Below are 21,860 nucleotides of genomic sequence, written 5' to 3'. Positions count from 1 at the left end.
GAAGCCTTGAATATAAATAATCTGTAGAAACCCAGAAGGCTTTGGAACGTGTTTGATGGAGGAGAGGAGAGCGATGTGTTGATACAGGGAAGATCGAAGGATATATGAGGATTAGGTGAAGGAGGGCTTGAGGTCAGGAGGTGAGGGGTGAGGTCAGTTCCCCTTAAGGGAGTAATCAGGGTTAGTATCTGGTTACCATCTTTCTCTTGGGCATAAACTAAGGATTAGAGAGAGGGAGTGTCTTAAGTAGGATGTATATGAACTGTGATGTGAGAAATGTTTTGCTGTCTGATTACAGCTGTACAGAACCTTTGGGAACAATTAAACTTGGTTAAAGCTTCTCTAGTGTCCGAGTCATTTACTCTGAAAAATAAGAACCTAACACCAATAACAAAAAATATATACTTATTTTATTAGCAAAGTTATGCAATACCCAATTGCTGTGTGAAAAAAGTAATTACATTACATTACTTACATTCAATAACTGATTGAGCTGAAATGACTGCAAACAAATGCTTCCTGTAGTTGTTGATCAGTCTCTCATGTTGCTGTGGAGGAATTTTGGCCCACTCTTGCAGGCAGGACTGCTTCAACTCAGCAACATTTGTGTGTTTTCAAGCATGAACTGCTCATTTCAAGTCCTGCTCCAACATCTCAATTAGGATTAGTCCTGGACTTTGACTAGGCCATTCCAAAACTTTAAATGTGTTGCTTTTTAACCATTTTCATGTAGATTTGATTGTGTGTTTTGGATCGTTGTCTTGCTGCATCACCGAGCTGTGCTTTAGCTCACAGACGGATGGCCTGACATTCTCAAGTAGAATTCTCTGATACAGAGCAGAATTCATGGTTCCTTCTATTAAGGCAAGTCGTCCAGGTCCTGAGGCAGCAAAGCATCCCCAAACCATCACACTACCACCATGCTTGACCGTTGGTATGAGGTTCTTACTGTGGAATACAGTGTTTGGTTTTCGCCAGAAATAATGGGACCCATCTCATCCAAAAAGTGGACTCAAGTTTGCCAAAAAGCGCCTGGAAGAATATTCTATGGACAGATGAGTCAAAGTTATAACTTTCTGGATGAGTATAAATCATCCCTGACCACTGGCTGTGTCCCCTCTGACTTCAAAATGTCCAGAGTCGCTCCCCTCCTCAAGAAGCCAACAATCAACTCCTCTGATGTCAAAAACTACAGACCGGTATCTCTTTCTTTTCTTTACAAAACACTTGAGCGTGCCGTCTCTGACCAACTCTCTCGCTATCTTTCAGGACCATCTTCTTGACTCTAACCAGTGATGCTTCAAGACGTCCCAGGCTCTATCAGATGGAGGCTCTATCAGATCCTCCACCCTCCCTCTCAGTGCTGGGCGTCCCAGGCTCTATCAGATCCTCCACCCTCCCTCTCAGTGCTGGGCGTCCCAGGCTCTATCAGATCCTCCACCCTCCCTCTCAGTGCTGGGCATCCCAGGCTCTATCAGATCCTCCACCCTCCCTCTCAGTGCTGGGCATCCCAGGCTCTATCAGATCCTCCACCCTCCCTCTCAGTGCTGGGCGTCCCAGGCTCTATCAGATCCTCCACCCTCCCTCTCAGTGCTGGGCGTCCCAGGCTCTGCACACTCTTGGGTTGCGTCCAACCTGGCAGGCCGCTCGTACCAGGTGACTTGGAGACAATCTGTTTCTGACTCTCACTATTGGTGTCCCCCAGGGCTCATTTCTAGGCCCTCTCCTTTTCTCTCTATACATCGTCACTCGGCTCCATCATATCCTCACATGGTCTCTCCTATCATTGCTATGCAGATGACACTCAACTACTTTTCTCCTTCCATCCCCCTCTGACACCCAGGTGGCGACACGCATCTCTGCGTGCCTGGCAGATATCTCAGCTTGGATGTTGGTCCACCACCTCAAGCTCAATCTCGACAAGACGGAGATACTCTTCCTTCTGGGGAAGGTCTGCCAGCTCCAAGACCTCTCCATCAAGGTTGAGAACTCCAGTGTCCCCCTCTCAGAGTGCAAAAAGCCTTGGTATGGCCCTGGACAACACCATGTCGTTCTCTGCAAACATCAATGCAGAGACTCGCTCCTGCAAGTTCATGCTCTACAACATCCGTAGAGTACGACCCTTCGCACAGAAAGTGGAGCAGGTCCTAATCCAGGTCATCACTTGTCTGGACTACTGCAACTCTCTGTTGGCTGGGCTTCCCGCTTGTGCATCAAACCCCTGCAATTCTCTGTTGGCTGGGCTCCCCGCTTGTGCATCAAACCCCTGCAACTTATCCAGAACGCTGCAGCCCGCCTGGTGTTAAACCTGCCAAAGTTCTTCTATGTCACCCCACTCCTCTGCACACTCCACTGTCTTCCAGTTGAAGCTTGTATCCACTTCAAGACCATGGTACTTACCTATGGAGCGACAAGAGGAACTGCCCCTCCCTACCTTCAGGCTATGCACAAACCCTACACCCCAACTCGAGCAATCCATTCTGCCACCTCTGGTCTCCTGACCCTCCCATCCCTACGGGAGGGCAGCTCCCACTCAGCCCAGTCCAAGCTCTTCTCTGTTCTGGCACCCCAATGGTAGAACCAGGTTCTCTGAGTCCCAGCCCATCTTCCGAAAACTTCTAAAACCCAACCACTTCAGAGTTAAAATAAAAATAAAAATCCCCACCCGCTCTTGCACCACCTACTTTGTCCTCTCCATTACTAGCTCTGACCTTGCTGACAGTATGCACATTTTCCTCAATAAAGTGACTGTGATTATGTGGTTGTACCACATTTAGCTATCTTAAAACCTGTTATGGCTGCAATCCCGATACCGGGATCGATATGACAACTACCAGTGAAAATAGAGGGCGCCAAATTCAAACCACAGAAATCTCATAATTCCTAAAACATACATATGTTTTATGTAATTTTAAAGCTATTCTCGTTGTTAATCCCACCAAAGTGTCCGATTTCAAATAGGCTTTTCAGCGAAAGCACTACAAATGACTATGTTACGTCTCCACCAAACCACAATAAGCACAGCCATTTTCCAGCAAAACACAGCATTCACAAAAACCAGAAATAAAGATCAAATGAATCACTAACCTTGAATTATCTTCATCAGATGACACTCATAGGACTTCATGTTAGACAATACATGCATGTTTTGTTTGATAAAGTTAATATTTATACATTGGCGCGTTAGATTCACTAGTTCCAAAAACATCAAGTGATTTTGCATAGCCACATCATTCAACAGAAATACTCATCAGAAATGAAGATGATAATATAGTTATACACATGGAATTATAGATATACCTCTCCTTAATGCTGTGTCAGATTTCAAAAAAACTTTACGGAAAAAGAAACCCATGCAATAATCTGAGACGGCGCTCAAAAGTAAAAACACCACAGCCGCAAAGATGGCGTCAACATAAACAAGAAATTACATGATAAATATTCCCTTACCTTTGATGATCTACATCAGAAAGCACTCCAGGAATCCCAGGTCCACAATAAATGTTTGTTTTGTTTGAAAATGTCCGTTATTTATGTCCAAATACCTTCTTTTGTTAGAGCGTTTGGTATACATATCCAAACGCTAATTCTGGTCAGCGTTATATTGGACAAAAACTTCAAAAAATGATATTACCGGTCAAAGAAACATTTCAAACTAAGTACAGAATCAATCATTAGGATGTTTTTAACATATAGCTTCAATAAAGTTCCAACCGGAGTATTCCTTCTTGTCTACGTGAGCAATGGAACGCAAGTGACTACCATGAGGAAAAAGCGCGATCACAAAATGGCTGCTTGATGGACATCTGATATATTCTGCTCTCATTCACTCCCACAACAACATAGAAGCCTCATTATAATTTATATTGATGGTTGACATCTAGTGGAACCCCTAGGCAGTGCAACATCATTCATATCTCAAGGGGATTTCATTGGGAACTCTGGTGAATAGATACAAGCTCAGATTTCTGACTTCCTGTTTTGATTTCAACTCAGGATTTTGCCTGCCAATATGAGTTCTGTTATACTCAGAGACATCATTCAAACAGTTTTAGAAACTTCAGAGTGTTTTTTTCTATCCAATACTAATATTAATATGCAAATATTAGCAACTATGACTGAGGAGCAGGCCGTTTAATATGGGCACCTTTCATCCAAGCTACTCAAAACTGCCCCTGCAGCCATAAAACGTTAAGATTAATTCACATAACTGTAAGTCATTCTGGGTAAGAGCGTCTGCTAAATGACGTAAGATGACAATGGGTTACATATTTCAAAACAATGGCAGCATCTACATGTGTAGATTTTGATCATAGGCATATTTTTTTTTTTTTTTTTTTTTTTTTTTTTTTTTTTTACCTTTATTTAACCAGGCAAGTCAGTTAAGAACAAATTCTTATTTTCAATGACGGCCTGGGAACAGTGGGTTAACTGCCTGTTCAGGGGCAGAACAACAGATTTGTACCATGTCAGCTCGGGGGTTTGAACTCGCAGCCTTCCGGTTACTAGTCCAACGCTCTAACCACTAGGCTACCCTGTCGCCCCTAGGTAGGCTATGGCTGGACCCCTCAGAACTCCCATTTCAAGAGAGAATACTGTTTATGTAGATGACCGAGGTAAATTATTTTATAAACTACTCTGGTGTACTACCTACAACTCTCCTTGTGTTTGTGAGCTAACGTAACAACTGTTGACCGGTACTGTGGCTCCCTTTAGGACATACGAGGTGAGTCCAAAAAGGAACGCACAACAGTCATTCACAAGGGTTACATAGCAAACGTAACAAATACAACTGTTTTATTAGGGATTCTCATTACACTGCATAGCGTATACCAACTTGATTGTATGTGAATTGATGCCGTCTCTCTGTGTGATTTTTTTTGGGGGGGGGGGGCTTTACGGTGAAAATAGCACCTGTAATTTTCCAAGTAGAGTTGAGGTATGGTAGTATGTTTGGGTAGTTCCAGCACCTTGTATGCTGGTTCTATTATATATTGTACATGGCTACAGTATGATATTTCAGTAGGGTTTTATGTTTACATTATAAATAATAGTAGGGATTGTTCTCGTTCCCATCATTGCATGGAAACATTTTATGACACTTTTTTTGTGTGAAATAATCTCTCACTTAAATTTCAGCACAGAAAATATTGCGATTTTGTTCCACATCTGAAGAATTAGTAGTTTTGTATTCATGCAAACATGGTTATAGCTTAAAGGGTTCAGCTGAAATAATCTGCACTGGGAACGGCTGGAGCACACAACCCCCTCAGTGTAGAGCTAGGTGTGCCCCCCCCCCCCCCCCCCCCGCCCCGTCATCATATGATTCTCCCTGGCACGTATGCATTTAAGGTGGGCTACACACTCTACACATGATATTATTAACCATACCAAGAGCCCAAGCATATGGTTTAAGATTGAAAATATGAAGAATTCCATGCAAACTAATGCATGATGGGTAATCTCTGAACAACTAGACCATGCCTCTGCACCAGAATCACTTAATTTCAATCAGAAGTCGAGTTGAAGATAGACAGAATACCAGTAGTGAGAGGAAATCAGTCTTCCATACAATCTCAAATATTCCGTGATGGAATCATGGATAATACCAACTGAAAATCTAACCCACACAGTTCTATCTGTCTCACCCTGCATGAACATCAGTATAATATAGCACTGTGTAATCTTGCCTTGGTTCTTAACTGCCCCCCAGTGGTATACTCTTAGAGCCACACCATTGTGGGAGAAAAGTGTTCGAGCACAGCACAGTGTCTCCTGCCCGTCACTTTGTGGGACCCTGCATGATTAATTGCTTAAGGAAATACACATTGAATACACATTGTATTTCCTGTTTACTTTCAGTCAACACCAGATGAGATGAGAAGCAAGAGATCCTCCATTAACAACAACTCTTTTTTTCTGTTTGTTCTGTGTTTGTTGTACAATTGTAACTATATAATTATCCCACTCCTGTAGTCATGTACTTAATTTCAACGTATTGACATAAAGTAAAACCAAGATATGTAAAAAAGTTGGTGTATCGTTATTCAATATGACCTAGCTGTAATTGCTGTTAAAACGTGCGTCACTAGACAGTAAAATCTGGTTTCGCTTCTATGCAAGTGATGTTCTTGGTACTGCCCAAAGAAGATATGCAGTGGGGCTTGTGTGTGTGAGAGAGAGAGAGAGAGAGAGAGAGAGAGAGAGAGAGAGAGAGAGAGAGAGTGTGTTAATGTACAGTAGTAATGAGTCTTCTACCATTGGATCAAGTTCGCCCGAATGTTTACGACTTGGACTGATAAGCTGTTTAAGTCAAGGTCGACTCACAACCCTGTAAAACCAGCTTGGTGTCAGATTACCACGTAACTAGGGCAGTTTGTCGAGTTATACTGAGCTTGCTTTGGAGACATTCAGTGCCTTGGTAGACATTCCAATCCCCAACAAGCAAGATAACACTGGCATACATATTATCTTTGAATCGAAATTCTTCCTCTGACACTGTGTTTCCCTCATTTTACGTGCATTATTTTGGCAGTTACTGGTGTATATTTTCGAAACAAATACAAAGTCTTTATTGGAGGAGAGGATCAAGTGTACCGTGACATCATAGATATGTAGAGATGGGTGACACAGCTGGTGTCTTCCAGCAAAGTTAAGTTGGACACACCACAAGTTACATCCCATAACGTGGGTACAATTTTAATTTAGCTTGAACGTTGAACAAACTTTTAGTGTTTAATTAAAAACAAACAATAATCAAGTAAGTTTTCAGTGTGAGTCAAATGATTGGCTACAAGCGATGATATTAATGTATTTGTTTATTAAATATATTTCTGTAAGGTGGTGGTACAGCTGAAGTCTGAAGTTAACATACACTTAGGTTGTAGTCATTAAAACGTGTTTTTCAACCACTCCACACATTTCTTGTTTACAAACTATAGTTTTGGAAAGTCGGCTAGAACATCTACTTTGTGCATGACACAAGTCATAAACAATTGTTTACAGACAGATTATTTCACTTGTAATTCACTGTATCACAAGTCCAGTGAGTCTGAAGTTTACATACACTAAGTTGACTGTGCCTTTTAAACAGCTTGGAAAATTCTAGAAAATTATGTCATGGCTTTAGAAGCTTCTGATAGGCTAATGCCACTTTGCTTGACATCATGGGAAAATCAAAGAAATCAGCCAAGACCTCAGCCAAGACCAGGTAGAACTCCACAAGTCTGGTTCATCCTTGGGAGCAATTTCCAAATGCCTGAAGGTACCACGTTCATCTGTACAAACAATTGTATGCAAGTATAAACAACATTGGACCACGCAGCCAACATACCACTCAGGAAGGAGATGCGTTCTGTCTCCTAGAGATGAACGCACTTTGGTGCAAAAAGTGCAAATCAATCCCAGAACAACAGCAAAGGACCTTGTGAAGATGCTAGAGGAAACAGGTACAAAAGTATCTATATCCACACTAAAACGAGTCCTATATATCGACATAACCTGAAGGCCGCTCAGCAAGGAAGAAGTGTCTGCTCCAAAACCGCCATAAAAAAGCCAGACTACAGTTTGCTACTGCACATGGAGAGAAAGATAGTACTTTTTGGAGAAATGTCCTCTGGTCTGATGAAACAGGAATATAACTGTTTGACCACAATGACCATCGTTATGTTTGGAGGAAAAGGGGGGAGGCTTGCAAGCCGAAGAACACCATCCCAACCGTGAAGCACTTCGGTGGCAGCCTCATGTTGTGGGGGTGCTTTGCTGCCGGAGGGAATGGTGCACTTCACAAAATAGATGGCATCATGAGGGTGGAAAATTACGTGGATATATTGAAGCAACATCTCAAGACATCAGTCAGGAAGTTGAAGCTTGGTCGCAAATGGGTCTTCCAACTGGACAATGACCCCAAGCATACTACATACTACCAAAGTTGTGGCAAAATGGCTTAAGGACAACAAAGTCAAGGTATAGGAGTGGCCATCACAAAGCCCTGACCTCAATCCTATGGAAAATTTGTGGGCAGAACTGAAAAAGTGTGTGCGAGCAACGTGGCCTACAAACCTGACTCAGTTATACCAGCTCTGTTAGGAGGAATCGGCCAAAATTCACCCAACTTATTGTGGGAAGCTTGTGGAAGGCTACCCAAAATGTTTGATCCAAGTTAAACAATTTAAATGCAAAGCTACCAAATACTAATTGAGTGTATGTAAACTTCTGACCCACTGGGAATGTGATGAAAGAAAATCTGAAATAAATCACTCTGTCTACTATTATTCTGAGATTTAACATTCTTAAAATAAAGTGGTGATCCTAACTGACCTAAGACAGGGAATGTTTACTAGGATTAAATGTCAGGAATTGTGAAAAACTGAGTTTAAATGTATTTGGCTAAGGTGTATGTAAACTTCAGACTTCAACTGTATGTATTCAATATTGTCAATGCCTTGGAGTTTTGGTGGGTGTTATGGCTTTGGTTAAACAGATCCACCAAAACACTTTCTAAAAAAAATGAACAAAAATATATATAAAATAACCTAGCACCACACTAGAAACTAAAACCACACTAGAAACTAAAACCACACTAGAAACTGGCACCACACTAGAAACTAGCACCACGCTTGAAACAAGCACCACACTAGAAACTAGCTAGAAACTAGCACCACACTGGAAATGAGCTAGAAACTAGCACCACACTAGAAACTAGCACCACTCTAGAAATTAGCACCACAAAGGAAACTAGCTAGAAACTAGCACCTCACTAGAAACGAGCACCACACACTAGAAACTAGCTAGAAACTAGCACCACATTAGAAACTAGCACAACACACTATAAACTAGCTAGAAACTAGCACCACGCCTGAAACCAGCACCTCACTGGAAAAAAGTTAGAAACTAGCACCACACCTGAAACAGGCACCACACTGGAATCACTAGAAACACTAGAAACACTAGAAATTAGCACCACACAGGAAACTAGCTAGAAACTAGCACCACACTAGAAACTAGCACCACACTAGAAACTAGCTAGAAACTAGCACCACACTAGAAACTAGCACCACACTTGAAAATAGCTGGAAACAAGAACCAAACTGGAAACTAGCTAGAAAATAGCACCACACTAGAAACTAGCACCACAAACTAGAAACTAGTTAGAAACTAGCACCACACTAGAAACTAGCACCACACACTACAAACTAGCTAGAAACAAGCACCACACTAGAAACTAGCACCACACTAGAAACTAACACCATACTAGAACCTAGTACTAAACTAGAAAATAGCTAAAAACTATCACGACACTGTAAACTAGCACCTCACTAGAAACTAGCACCACACTAGAAACTCGCACCTCACTAGAAAATAGCACCACACTAGAAACTAGCACCACAATATAAATTAGCACCACACTGGAAACTAGCTAGAAAATAGTGCCACACTAGAAACTAGCAGCTCACTAGGAACTAGCACAACAAACAAGAAGCTAGCTAGAAACTAGCCCCACACTAGAAACTAGCACCACACACTAGAAACTAGCTAGAAACTAGCACCACGCTTAAAACTAGCACCACACTGGAAATTAAGCACAACACTAGAAACTAGCACCACACTAGAAATTAGCACCACACTGGAAGCTAGTTAGAAAGTAGCACCACACTAGAAACTAGCACCACACTGGAAACTAGCTAGAGAATAGCACCACACTAGAAACTAGCACCACACTGGAAACTAGCTGGAAAAAAGCACCACACTGGAAACTAGCACCATGCTAGAAATTTGTACTAAACTAGAAAATAGCTAGAAACTAGCATCACCCTAGAAACTAGCACCAGACCGGAAACTAACACCACACTAGAAACTAGCATCACACTAGAAACTAGCACCACACTAGAAACTAGCTAGAAACTAGCACCACACTGGAAACTAGCTAGAAAAGAGCACCATACTAGAAACTAGCACCACACTGGAAACTAGCACCACACTAGAAAATAGCACCACACTGGAAACAAGCACCACACTAGAAACTAGCACCACACACTAGAAACTAGCACCACACTAGAAACTAACACCACACTGGAAACAAGCACCACACTATAAACTAGCAACACACACTAGAAACTAGCACCACACTAGAAACTAGCACCACACTGGAAACAAGCACCACACTAGAAACTAGCAACACACACTAGAAACTAGCACCACACACTACAAACTAGCTAGAAACAAGCACCACACTAGAAACTAGCACCACACTAGAAACTAACACCACACTAGAACCTAGTACTAAACTAGAAAATAGCTAAAAACTATCACGACACTGTAAACTAGCACCACACTAGAAACTAGCACCACACTAGAAACTAACACCACACTAGAACCTAGTACTGAACTAGAAAATAGCTAAAAACTATCACGACACTGTAAACTAGCACCTCACTAGAAACTAGCACCACACTAGAAACTCGCACCTCACTAGAAAATAGCACCACACTAGAAACTAGCACCACAATAGAAATTAGCACCACACTGGAAACTAGCAGCTCACTAGGAACTAGCACAACAAACAAGAAGCTAGCTAGAAACTAGCCCCACACTAGAAACTAGCACCACACACTAGAAACTAGCTAGAAACTAGCACCACACCAGAAACTAGCACCACACTGGAAACAAGCACCACACTAGAAACTAGCAACACATACTAGAAAATAGCACCACACACAGAGGTTTGAAAACCATTCTCCAGATATTGTTAATGTTGATGTAGATGTTAAAACCTTGTAACACATGAATGTTCATTCATTTTAATGAATGTTGTCATCAAGTACAATGTGTTGTACCTGTTAATCATGTCATGCTACTTATGTTAAAACATTTCTATAGGTTTTTGGACACTTGTTTGTAAATGAGCGTTAGTAATAAGCTCTATTTCTGTTTTAAATAGCATCTATTTTTATGAGCCTCACCAAGCACCTTATGTTATGCATATGGCCTTGTCACATAATCACATCCTAGTCTGGGTTTAGAGGTCACTATGGCAACCACTCTGTTATGAAAGCTATTACAAGATACATTATGAAATATCTGGCAGGTGACTCTGAGTGACACTTGGGCTGGCACACCACACAATAGTTTGTTTTAGTCACTTCGCTCTACTGAACAATAGAAATGTATTTACTTTCTTATCCTGTGTCTTTTTTTTCCTATTAATGTATATTAAAAAAAATCAGCATTGTCAGAGAAACAGGCTTCCCTCTTCGGGACACGCCAAAAACTCATGCATCCCTTTTTAAATGCTGTGAGGACTATGAATAAAGTTAGCTTTTGTATGGTTTTAAAGATTCAAAGATTGTGATTTTAACCTGTGACCAGCCCCAGCATACAGAGAAAATGTTAATTTATAAAATACATAAAACTGACATGACATAAAATAAATTGCAACAGAGGTCTGTTTGGGAGACGTGAGCTCTGGGTCTTACAAATCCTCTTTCCTCACAGCCTACGAGTTTTTTAAATTGTTTTTATTTCACCTTTATCTAACCAGGTAGGCCAGTTGAGAACAAGTTCTCATTTACAACTGGGACCTGGCCAAGTTAAATCAAAGCAGTGCGGCAAAAACAACAACACAGTCAATAACACATAGAAAAATATATATGTAATATCTATCTAAAAATATCTATGTACAGTGTGTACAAATGTAGAAGATTAGGGAGGTAAAGGCAATAAATAGACCATAAAGGCTAAATAATTAAAATTTAGCATTAACACTGGAGTGACAGATGTGCAGATGATAATGTGCAAGTAGAGATACTGTGGTGCAAAAGTGCAAATGCAATACATTAATAGAAAAGAAAATAAATACAGCCTAAGACTTAAGCACTGATTTATTCACCTGTGCCTTATCTCCCTTATTTAAAAAAAATATGTATATATTTAACCTTTATTTAACTAGGCAAGTCAGTTATGAAAAAAATTATTATTTACAATGACACATACAGTATACAGACAATACCCAATATGCGCACACTTCCCCAGCGCACCCAATTGGAGAGAAACCATAACAATGCACACTTTTTTTGGTTTATGTACTTTATCAACTCATTTTTCCTCCCCGAATTGGTAGTTGCAGTCTTGTCCCATTCGCTGCGACTCCCATACGGACTCGTAAAAAAAAAAAAAAAAATGACTAAAGTCCTTGAGTGTGAGTGTTACCTTTAATAGCACAAACGAATGCTGCATTAATCCGTTTAATTTAAACGACATGTAACAAATCTGATAGAAACGGAATTGTTGGTAGGCTACTTGGTGTTCATGGGGAAAGGAGAACACGGTAGGGAGCTCACATCATCACATAGGTACTGTTCAATAGGTCCCTACATATTGACCGCTACATATTTCTACGTGGAAATCAAATGTCGCGGACCAGGCTTGAAGCACATCTACAAAAAAAGCAGAGTGCACTCTCCACTTTCCTCCGATTATTTATTTAGCAAACTACTAAAGAAGTCATCCCGACAGACAGAAGCAAAAAGTATTGGCAGAAATGTTGTAGCAGCCCACACCTAAACATTAGGGATTGGCCAGGGGAAAGGAAGTGGTAACATTATGTATTTATAACTTAAGCCAATGTATTTGTGTTAAAATAAATTACATTTGGTTTATATTCAAACTTCGGTTGGCTAAGCTACTTAGGCCTTTTCAATCCAAAATTATTGACTGGAATGAATCAGTCAACAAATAGTGTTTTTAATTACAGATGCATAGGACTACACAATGCAATCCTGCATAAAGCAAGCTCAGCCATGTTAGTTAAATTGTCTAATCACAGTTGTCTCTGTGTCTGTGTAATGGAAAAACCCCCTGTTAGTTTAGTTTTAAAATAAAATTCATATGAACAAGTACAAGATTCGAGCATTTTGACAGGGCCAGATGTTTTTCCAGGAGTTTTTTTTATAGTATGTGACCTTGAAAGAAAATCTCTGGTCCGATCATCATAGCCCATATAAAACCATTTTAGAACGGATTAATCACTATGTCATACCCTACACAGGGATTACGTCATAGCAGCTGGAAGTAGGGGTGCTAAGGGTGCTGCAGAACCCTCTTAAAAAATATGTAAAATATGTTTTAAAAAATACAGAGAGAGAGAGAGAGAGAGAGAGAGATTCACCCTACTAGAATCTGAAGTGAAATGTCTACTGTTTGCTGATGATCTGGTGCTTCTGTCACCAACCAAGGAGGGCCTACAGCAGCACCTAGATCTTCTGCACAGACTCTGTCAGACCTGGGCCCTGACAATAAATCTCAGTCAGACAATAATAATGGTGTTCCAAAAAAGGTACAGTTCCCAGGACCACAAATACAAATTCCATCTAGACACCGTTGCCCTAGAACACACAAAAACGATACATACCTCAGCCTAAATCTCTTTCGTATCGCCTGAGATCCCCAAAGATTGGAAAGCTGCCCTCTCTTCAAAAGGGAGACACCTTAGACCCAAACTGTTATAGACCTATATCCATCCTGCCCTGCCTTTCTAAAATCTTTGAAAGCCAAGTTAATAAACAGATCATTGACCATTTCGAATCCCAACGTACCTTCTCCACTATGCAATCTGGTTTCTGAGCTGGTCATGGGTGCACCTCAGCCACGGTCAAGGTCCTAAGCGATATCATAACCGCCATCGATAAAAGACAGTACTGTGCAGCCGTCTTCATCGACCTGGCCAAAGCTTTCGACTCTGTCAATCACCGCATTCTTATCGGCAGACGCAGCCTTGGCATCTCAAATGACTGCCTCGCCTGGTTCACCAACTACTTCTCAGATAGAGTTCAGTGTGTCAAATCGGAGGGCCTGTTGTCCGGACCTCTGGCAGTCTCTATGGGGGTCCCACAGGGCTCAATTCTCGGGCCGACTCTTTTCTCTGTACATATCAATGATGTCGCTCTTGTTGCTGGTCCACCTCTACGCAGACGACACCATTCTGTATATATCTGGCCCTTCTTTGGACACTGTGTTAGCAAACCTCCAAACGAGCTTCAATGCCATACAACACACCTTCCGTGGCCTCCAACTGCTTTTAAATGCTAGTAAAACTAAGTGCATGCTCTTCAACCGTTGCTTCCCACACCATCCCGCCCGACTAGCATCACTACTCTGGACGGTTCTGACCTAGAATATGTGGACAACTACAAATACCTAGGTGTCTGGCTAGACTGTAAACTCTCCTTCCAGACTCACATTAATTTAATTAATTAAATCTAGAATTGGCTTCCTATTTCGCAACAAAGCCTCCTTCACTCATGCTGCCAAACATACCCTCGTAAAACTGACTATCCTACCGATCCTTGATTTCGGCGATGTCATTTACAAAATAGCCCCCAACACTCAGCAAACTGGATGTAGTCTATCACAGCGCCATCCGTTTTATCACCAAAGCCCAATATACTACCCACCACTGCGACCTCTATGCTCTCGTTGGCTGGCCCTCACAACATATCCGTCGCCAAACCCCGCCTTTTCTCAGCTCACTGGTCACCATAGCAACACCCACCCCGTAGCATGCGCTCCAGCAGGTATATCTCACTGGTCACCCCCAAAGCCAATTCTTCCTTTGGCCGCCATTCCTTCCAGTTCTCTGCTGCCAATGACTGGAACGAATTGACTGGAACGAAGCTGGAGTCTTATATCTCCCTCTCTAACTTTAAGCTGTCAGAGCAGCTGTACCTGTACACAGATCACTGTACCTGTACACAGCCCATCTGTAAATAGCACACTGCAGTTGTACCTCATCCCCATATTATATACCTTCATGCTCTTTTGCACCCCATTATCTCTACGTGCACATCATCATCTGCACATATATCACTCCAGTATTAATGCTAAGTTGTAATTATTTTCGCCTCTCTATGGCCTATTTATTGCCTTACCTACTCTTCTACATTTGCACACACTGTACATAGATTTTATTTTGTATTATTGACTGTACATTTGTTTATGTGTAACTTTGTGTTGTTTTTGTTGCACTGCTTCGCTTTATCTTGGCCAGGGCGCAGTTGTAAATGAGAAATTGTTCTCAACTGGCCTACCTGGTTAAATAAAGGTGAAATCAAATTTGAAAAAACATCAGCGCCACAGGTAATTTCCACAAAGCTGTGAATGATCTGAGAGACAAGGAACATAAAATTTGACATACCAATTAGGATCTGGCTAAAAAATACTTGAATCAGTTATAGAACCCATTGCCCTTTATGGTTGCGAGATCTGGGGTCCAAGAATTCATAAAATGGGACAAACACCAAATTGAGACTCTGCATGCAGAATTTTGCAAAAATGTTCTCCGTGTACAATGTAAAACACCAAATAATGCATGCAGAGCAGAATTAGGCTGATGCCCTCTAATTATCAAAATCCAGAAAAGAGCCGTTCAAATCTACAATCAAGGAAACAATTCCCAAACCTTCCATAACAAAGTCACCACCTACAGAGACATGAACCTGGAGAAGAGTCCCCTAAGCAAGCTGGTCCTGGGGCTCTGTTCACAAACACAAACACACCCCACAGAGCCCCAGGACAGCAGCACAATTAGACCCAAACAAATCATGAGAAAACAAAAAGATAATTACTTCACACGTTGAAAAGAATTTACCAAAAAACAGAGCAAACTAGAATGCTATTTGGCCTTAAACAGAGAGTACACCGTGGCAGAATACTTGACCACTGGGACTGACCCAAACTTAAGGAAAGCTTTGATTATGTACAGACTCAGTGAGCATAGCCTTGCTATTGAGAAAGGCCGCCGTAGGCAGACATGGCTCTCAAGAGAAGACAGGCTATGTGCTCACGGCCCACAAAATGAGGTGGAAACTGAGCTGCACTTCCTAACCTCCTGCCCAATGTATGACCATATTAGAGACACATATTTCCCTCAGATTACACAGATCCACAAAGAATTCGAAAACAAATCCAAATTTGATAAACTACCATATCTATTGGGTGAAATACCACAGTGTGCCATCACAGCAGCAAGATTTGTGACCTGTTGCCACAAGAAAAGGGCAACCAGTGAAGAACAAACACTATTGTAAATACAACACATATCTATGTTTATTTATTTTCCTTTTCGTACTTTAACTATTTGCACATCATTACAACACTGTATATAGACATAATATGACATTTGAAATGTCTTTATTCTTTTGAAAGTTTTGTAAGTGTAATGTTAACTTTTTTTATTTTTTTTATTGTTTATTTCACTTTTGTATATTATATATTTCACTTGCTTTGGCCATGTAAACATGCATTTCCCATGCCAATAAATGAACCAGAAAGATCAGTTTTAAGCTAGGCATACTCAAATTCTTACATTTGTTATTGTTTTCAGTAAAACACTCTTGGGCAACCCTTAAGTTCCCTGCTACAAATGTGCTCATATTACCAAAAGTGTAACAGATTGGTCAACAGTACTGAAGATATATTATGAATACAATTGTTTTACTCCCCCCCCAATTATTTTAGGGTACTTCTGAGAAGTGGCGTAAAGTACTCAAGTAGAAATACTTTAAAGTACTACTTAAGTAGAAATACTTTAAAGTACTACTTAAGTAGTTTCTGGGGTATTTGTACATTACTTTACTATTTATAATTTTGACAACTTTTACTTTTACTTCACTACATTCCTTAAGAAAATCATGTACTTTTTACCCCTTACTTTTTCCTTGAAACCCAAAAGTACTTGTTACATTTTAAATGCTCAGCAGGACAGGAAAATGTTCCAGTTCACACACTCATCAAGATAATACGAATGCATTGTTTGTAAATGATGTCTGTGTATGACCCTGGCTATCCGTAAATTTAAAAACAATTAAATGGTGCCTTCGCTTAATGTAAGTCATTTGAAAAGATTTACACTTTTCAATCAATCAAATTTATTTATAAATCCATTCTTACATCAGCTGATGTCACAAAGTGCTGTACAGAAACCCAGCCTAAAACCCCAAACAGCAAGCAATGCAGGTGTAGAAGCACGGTGGCTAGGAAAAACTCCCTAGAAAGGCCAGAACCTAGGAAGAAACCTAGAGAGGAACCAGGCTATGAGGGATGGCCAGTCCTCTTCTGTCTGTGCCGGGTGGAGATTATAACAGAACATGGCCAAGATGTTCAAATGTTCATAGATGACCAGCAGGGTCAAATAATAATAATCACAGTAGTTGTCGAGGGTGCAACAGGTCAGCACTTCAGGAGTAAATGTCAGTTGGCTTTTCATAGCCGATCATTCAGAGTATCTCTACAGCTCTTGCTGTCTCTAGAGAGTACTTTTGATACTTGAGTATATTTAGAACCAAATACATTTAGACTCCTGCTGTCTATAGAGAGTACATTTGATACTTAAGTATATTTACAACTAAATACATTTAGACTCCTGCTGTATCTACAGAGTACTTAAGTATATTTAGAACCAAATACTTTTAGACTTTTACTCTAGTATTTTACTCAGTAACTTTCCCTTTTTACTTGAGTAACTTTCTACTAAGGCATCTATACTTTTACTCAAGTAGTATTTTACTCAGTAACTTTCTACTAAGGCATCTATACTTTTACTCAAGTATGACAATAGGGTATTTTTCCCACCACTGCTTCTGAGTATAATGCATACCATGGTGTTGAGTTGCTCCACTGTTTTCAAGGGCTCTATTGCTTCAATCCACTGTCAGAACATTGTGTACACTGCCTGCATTTGTGACCTTATACCTTATTCAACTTCTTTTACTTCAACCACATTTTTTGATGCTGACTCAAACTATTCTTGAACCGCCCTCATACTGACATTCAGTGGGAATCAACCACTCTGTTATGAAAGGTATTACAGTATACATTATGAAATGTCTGACAGGTGTGTCATCAGGGTGACTCTGAGTGACACTTGGGCTGTCACACCACACAAATAGTTTGTTCTAGTCACTTCGCTCTACTGAACAATAGGAATTGTATTTACTTTCCTATCCTGTGTTTGTTTCCTATTAGTTTATTCAGTTTGCTCAGCATCCTCAGAGAAACAGGCTTCCCTCTTCGGGACACGCCAAAACTCATGCATCACCTGCTAAATGCTGTGAGGACCATGAATAAAGTTAGATTTTTGTATGGTTTTAAAGATTAGAAGATTGTGATTTTAACCTGTGACCAGCCCCAGCATACAGAGAAAACACAGAGCACTTTATGACATGACATAAAATAAATTGCAACAGAGGTCTGTTTGGGTGACGTGAGCTCTGGGTCTTAAAATCCTCTTTCCTCACAGCCTAAGAGTTTTTAAATTGTTTTTATTTCACCTTTATCTAACCAGATAGGCCAGTTGAGAACAAGTTCTCATTTACAACAAATCCTTCCTCACAGCCTAAGAGTTAAGCACTGATTTATTCACCTGCGCCTTATCCCCCTTATATCTCAGACACATACAGTATTTCAATCAATCAATCAGTTATATGTCTAGACTTAATTAAGTCAATTCACTTTTTTTTGCCTACCTGTATACAGTATATTGTTTTGATCCTATCTGTAAATAAAGCATCTGCACCTCAATTAAAAGGGTTGTCTGACTCGGTTCAGGAAAAAGACCTTGAGACTACATGCTCCTTTATTTTCATAACACATTGGAATTGATCCTACAATGCTAAACATTTTACATATTTACAATGCTACAAACTGAACATACAGTTTTTATGTTTAGGGTTGTGATTGGTTAATGTTCAGCCCTGGTTTGTTTTAGGTTTAGGGTTGTCATTGCTTAATGTTCAGGCCCTGTTTGTTTTAGGTTTAGGGTTGTGATTGGTTAATGTTCAGCCCCTGTGTAATTTTAGGTTTAAGGCTGTGATTGGTTCATGTTCAGCCCTTGTTTATTTTAGGCTTAAGGCTGTGATTGGTTCATGTTCATCCCCATGGTTTCCATGTGTTTGATGCTATTCCATTTGCTCCGTTCCAGCCACTATTATGAGCCCTCCTCCCTCAGCAGCCTCTACTGCTTGACATAATAGAATATCATGTAGACAGATGTAGACTCCTCTAAAGGTGCAACAGGGAGGTTGCATTTCGCTCGTAAAATGTTGTTGCGTTGACACTTTCTCTATTATTAGTTCTAGTTTAAAGTTGTAAATTGGTTGCCTGGTGGGCCAATCTGTTTGTCCTGTACAACAGATTGGCCTCAATCTCACACTCCCCTCTTCATTTATTTGGATAGTGAAGCTAAAACCTTTAATTTGGCTCTATAATCCAGCATTTTTGATTTCAGATCAAATGTTTCATATCAGGCGACAGAACAGAATGTCACCTTTTATTTGAGGGTATTTTCATACATATTTGTTTTACAGTTTAGAAATGAAAGCATTTTATGTATCCAGGCACCCCATTTGAAGGTGTAATAAGTATTTCGACAAATTGTCCCATATTCCATGCAATGACTACATGAAGCTGTAGTAGTGGTTTCTTTGCAGCAATTCGACCATGAAGGCCTGATTAACGCAGTCTCCTCTGACAAGTTGATGTTGAAATGTGTCCATATTAAGGCAAGAACAGCTCAAATAAGCAAAGAGAAACAACCGTCCATTATTACTTTAAGACATGAAGGTTAGCCAAATACAGTAAATTTCAAGAACTTTGAAGGTTTCTTCAAATGCAATCGCACAAACCATAAAGCGCAATGATGAAACTGGCTCTTATGAGGACCGCCACAGGAAAGAAAGACCCAGAGTTACCCCTGCTGCAGAGGATAAATTCATTAGTTACCATACTCAGGAAATTGCAGTCCAAATAAAAGTAATAATAAAAGTAACGGACACATCAACATCAACTGTTCAGAGGAGACTGGGTGAATCAGGCCTTCATGGTCAAGTTGCTGCAAAGAAACCACTACTAAAGGACACCAATAATAAGAAGAGACTTGCTTGGGCCAAGAAACACGAGCAATGGACATTAGACCGGTGAAAATCTGTCCTTTGTTCTGGATTCCAAATTGGAGATTTTTGGTTCCAACCGCTGTGTCTTTGTGAAACGCAGAGTAGGTGAACGGATGATCTCTGCATGTGTTGTTCCCACCGTGAAGCATGGAGGAGGAGGCGTGATGGTGTGGGGCTGCTTTGCTGGTGACGCTGTCTGTGATTTATTTAGAAGTCAAGGCACACTTAACCAGCATGGCTACCGCAGCAATCTGCAGCGATACGCCATCCCATCTGGTTTGCGCTTAGTGGGACTATAATTTATTTTTCAACAGGACAATGAGCCATCACACTTCCAGGCTGTGTAAGGGCTATTTGACCAATATAGAGAGTGATGGAGTGCTGCATCAGATGACCTGGCCTCCACAAATATCCAACCTCAACCTAATTGAGATGGTTTGGGATGAGTTTGAGCGCAGAGTGAAGGAAAAGCAGCCAACAAGTGCTCAGCATATGTGGGAACTCTTTCAAGACTGTTGGAAAAGCATTCCTCATGAAGCTGGTTGAGAGAATGCCAAGAGTGCGCAAAGCTGTCATCACAGCAATTTGTTTAACGCTTATTTGGTTACTACATGATTCCATGTGTGTTATTTCATAGTTTTGAAATCTTCACTATTATTCTACAATGTAGAAAATAGTACAAAATAAAAATAAAGAAAAACCCTTGAATGAGTAGGTGTGTCCAAACCTTTGACTGGTACTGTAGGTTTTTTTCCACCATGAAAACATTTTGCACACAGCTTGAATATTTCACATCATACCTGTTAAACCTCATTTGTGACGCTGACACTCCCAAGATGCTTTTCCACCTTGGTTTGCCACACCCAAAATATACATGATTTCCCCTCATACTGACACTGTCACTTCTCTTTGACAACGCAGTGGGAATAGACAGGTAAGCATATCTCAATATACAATAACAACTAATAATAATATTTTATTATTATATTTAAGTAACTATAATAATTGTAATTTCAAATGTTTTATTCTATTTTACTGACGTTTAGGATTTCATCTTTTTGCTTTAACATGAGATGACATGGGAATGTGTGTGCTGATTTCTGATTGATTTAAAATGCCATTCTTAGTATGTTTCTCATTTCAGGAAAGGCAAGGTTCTATTACTGCACAATGTTGGGAATCCTGACTTAAAATACACTTATTTATTTGGACAGTGAAGCTAAAACTTTTCATTTGGCAGTATATTGCAGCACTATGAATTTCCGATCAAATGTTTCATTTAAAAAGAGATGTTGTATTGTCACATACACCAGATAGGTGCAGTGAAATGTGTTGTTTTCCAGTGCCCCTGGAGAAAATGAGGGTTAAATACCTTGCTTTAGGGCACATCAACAGATTTTTCCCCATGACGGCTCGGATATTTAAACCAGCAACCTTTCAGTTACTGACCCAACTCTCTAACCGCTAGACTACCTGCTGCCTGTATGAGGTACGAGGCGACAGAACAGAATGTCACCTTTAAATTTTCATAACGTTTAGAAATGAACATACTTTATGTATTAGGCCCCCCATTTGAAGGTGTCATAAGTATTTGGACAAATTAACTTATAGTGTATTAAAAACCCATAAAAGTCTAAGGCTTTCAGAATTTGAATTATTTTAAGATGGTTGTACCATGTATACTTTATATGATTGTTAAACATTGAATTTGGTCTTGCTGCTCATACAAAAGCATTGAATATTATACAGTATTCGTACAAATTCAAAGGCAAAGCAGATTGTAAAAAAATCTATAAAAAGGAAGTTTGTTCTGAAGTATCTGTCCTATATCTGAGAGATAAAAGAAAGGTCAGGAAATATATATATATATATTTATATTTACCCATATTTAACCAATGTTTTTGGCATGAAACTACT

General features: G+C 40.2%; 1 pseudogene; it reads left to right on the top strand.

Moving 5' to 3' along the window:
* Positions 1-251: 251 nt before the first annotated feature.
* The window catches only part of LOC149975304 (uncharacterized), a 31,994-nt pseudogene continuing 10,385 nt past the window's right edge, over positions 252-21,860 (top strand).

Source organism: Oncorhynchus mykiss, chromosome 19 (assembly GCF_057628025.1).
Source record: "Oncorhynchus mykiss isolate SJ-2025 chromosome 19, ASM5762802v1, whole genome shotgun sequence".
NCBI classification, from domain to species: domain Eukaryota; kingdom Metazoa; phylum Chordata; class Actinopteri; order Salmoniformes; family Salmonidae; genus Oncorhynchus; species Oncorhynchus mykiss.
This window is presented reverse-complemented; position numbering and strand designations above follow the sequence as displayed.